The sequence below is a fragment of the Phascolarctos cinereus genome, unplaced genomic scaffold (assembly GCF_003287225.1).
Source record: "Phascolarctos cinereus isolate Bilbo 61053 unplaced genomic scaffold, phaCin_HiC Scaffold_1;HRSCAF=81, whole genome shotgun sequence".
Taxonomy (NCBI): Eukaryota; Metazoa; Chordata; class Mammalia; order Diprotodontia; family Phascolarctidae; genus Phascolarctos; species Phascolarctos cinereus.
The window spans coordinates 93,395,326-93,398,521 of record NW_027555514.1 but is presented as its reverse complement, the minus strand read 5'-3'; the positions used below and the strand labels follow the sequence as shown (position 1 = coordinate 93,398,521).

The following is a 3,196-nucleotide window of genomic DNA, read 5'->3' as shown; positions in this document are numbered from 1 at the left end:
CCAAAAGGTACAATTATACCTAAAAAGGCCTTATCCTTATATCTTGTCTCTCCGTCTTTGCTTCCTACAACCTTCAACTTTTATAGTCTAAAGTCAATTTTGCTAGCCTAAAAGGGGCACGCACTTACATTTATGTTTGTGCATATCATATTTTTCCCCAATAAACTCCATAAGGGTAGCGACAGATTTCTTTGCATTATCTTTGTATCCCTGGCACCTGCCATGATTTTTGGCACATAATTGGTTGAGTTGAGTTGAAAACACCAATGTCCCTTCACCACACAATGACTTGAACTCAAGTTAGTCAAATCAACAAGCATTAATTAAGTACTTACTTAGTATCAGGCACTTTGCTAAGCACTGAGAATACAAATAAAAGTAGAAAGAAAGCCAGTCCCTATCCTCAAGTAGCATACATTCTAATGCAGGAAAGATACATAAAAGAAGGCCTAAAGAGGGGGAAGGGGAGACTCTCAGTCAGGGACAAAGAGGCAGAGGCCACAGGGTGGAGGGTACTTCTAATATGTGACTCCTGGCAACAAGACTGAACTAGATCAACCATAGCTCTAACTCAGTAAGGCAACTGACAAGTTTTAATTGTACTGTTTTCAACTTTAATTGTATCTTGCTTTTTAAGCATTGAAAATTTGTTGAAGTAATAGTTTGCAATACTTTTTGCAGCTGAAAGATGTTGAAGGAAGACTAGCTGCCTCACAGAATTGCAAACCCTTAAGGAGGTTAACCTAGTGGCTCAGGAATGTGATTTTATCAGCTTACACAAAAGCAAGATGGCTAGGAGAAACTGGTTTATGCTAATCAAATGCAGGAGACACTAATAAACCAGAGAGCTGATTTATTAATTTACGATGAGAAATGTAACTGCTGAGCCGAACAGATACTTATGGATGTTGGTCAGCACATCTTATTCCCAATAGGAAAGTCTTACTTGGAAATCTCAATTAATGTTGGATGGCTGCTTGATGATCATAGGAAAAGTAAAAGGAGTTGCATAATCTTGATAGTTAATGCCATTGAGCCAAGATAAGCTGATGTTCCCATCTCTGCTAGAAGGATATACATCTACCTCTACATACATCCATATACATGAATCAAACATATATCTACTAGTCAAGGCACCATGTTCCTTAAAAAGCACCAGATGAACATTAACAAATTTTTACTCTTTTATCAGCCCAAAGGGTTATAAAAATGTGCATACCTTTTGACCCAGCACTTCTAGGGCTATATCCCAAAGAGATCATACAAATGGGAAAAGGACCCACATGTACAAAAATATTCATAGCAGTTCTTTTTGTGGTGGCAAAGAATTGGAAATTGAGAGGATGCCCACCAGTTGGGGAATGGCTGAACAAGTTGTGGTATATGAATGTAATGGAATACTATTGTGCTATAAGAAATGATGAACAGGCTGACTTCAGAAAAACCTGGAAAGACTTGTATGGTCTTATGTTGAGTGAAATGAGCAGAACCAAGAGAACGTTGTATACAATAACAGTCACATTGTGTGATGACTAATATTGATAAACTTAACCCTTCCCAGCAATACAAGGGTCTAAGATATCTCCAAAGGCCTCATGATGGAAAATGCTATCCACAGCCAGAGAAAGGACTATGGAGTCTGAATGCAGATCGAAGCATACTATTTGCTATTTTTTTTTCTTCTGTTGAGTTTTGTTTCCTTTTTCTGGTGGTTCCTCCTGTTGCTTCTAATTCTTACTTACAATATGACTAATGTGAAAATATGTTTAATAGGAATGAATATGTATAGCCTGTATGAGATTGTGTGCCGTCTTGGGGAGAGTGGTAGGGAGGAAGGAGGAGAAAAATTTTAAACTCAAAAGCATATGGAAGTGATTGTTGATAAATCAAAATAAATAAATAATTTTTTTTTAAAAAAAAGACAAAACAAAAAACAAAACAAAAAAGTACAAGTTTCAATACACAAAGTTGAGGAAGGGGAAACCATAAGCAGCCACATGGACCTGGGAGAACCAAAGTGTAGGCAGAAGCAGTCATCACAAAGAAAGGGATCAGAAGCTAGGAATAAAACTGTTCAGGCTTATCAGGCATGAGGATTGGCAGAACAAATGTAACTTTGCTGGAAACTCTGTCTCCTCTCCCTGACCTCCACCCTCAAGAAGGGATCTTAAACTGGGTCAGAAAGAATATATTGTAAATCTCAAGGACCAACCGCAAGAGTTGAAGGCAAAGACTAATATGGAGAGCCAATACGTGAAGAAAAACACTCACCTGCAGATTGCCCAGACCCAGAAAAAATCCAACAAAAATGAAGAGATCTTGCTGGAAGAGACTGATAAATTGAGATTTAAAACTGATTTCGGGGCCCCCTAGAAATTGAAAGTTTCCTCAAGAAAAAACAACAGAAACTGGAAGAGAAGTTAGAGTACTGGATGGAGAAGTATGATAAAGACACAGAAATGAAACAGAATGAACTGAATAGTCTTAAGTCTGCAAAGGCCAGTGACTTGGCAACCTTGCAGGATCTTGCAAAACATTTTAGGGAGTTTGAGCAGGTCGTTATTGAGGATCGTCTAGAAAAGAAGAAGGCCAAGAAGAAGAAGATAGATCAGGATGCCCTGGAACTGAAGAGCATCATAAAGCTTCAGGCCTGGTGGAGAGGCATCATGGTAGGGAAAGAACTGGGCAATTTCAAGATGTCTAAGAAGGACAAAGCTGACGGCAAGGGGGCAAAAGGCAAAGGGAAGAAGCAATGACAGGAGAAGATGATGGTGCTCTTTCTGGCTCCTTTTCTTCTTTTCTTTCAGGGGGTTGGGAAGTAGAAAGGAGGAATGACAAGGGGCAAAAACCTGGCCAGCTGGATGTTATTTCTTATCTAAACAACCTCCTGGGGAGCACCACAACCAAACCAGGGTCCTTGATGACTTCATATTGTTCTTTTGAAATTAAGTCCTGAAACAAGATCATTTATTTTAGGACAAAGTTTGGATTTCTTTGTCAATTTAGTGCCTTATGTAATCTGACCTTGTATCAAGAAGGACCTTTTCCAGGGGCTCTAGGAAGGCTTCTCTCTCTTTTGACACAACTAGAACAAACAATTTCTGTGCTCATTTACAGCAAAATTGTTTAAGGCTGATGCACTAAAAGTACTCGAGTTAAAAAAAAAGTACAAGTTTCAGAGTAGTTGCTGATCTGC

At 38.8% G+C, this 3,196-nt stretch overlaps 1 pseudogene; it reads left to right on the top strand.

Annotated features, from left to right (window-relative positions):
* Positions 1-866: 866 nt before the first annotated feature.
* LOC110201663 (dynein regulatory complex protein 9 pseudogene) lies at positions 867-2,822 on the top strand (annotated as a pseudogene).
* Positions 2,823-3,196: the final 374 nt, after the last annotated feature.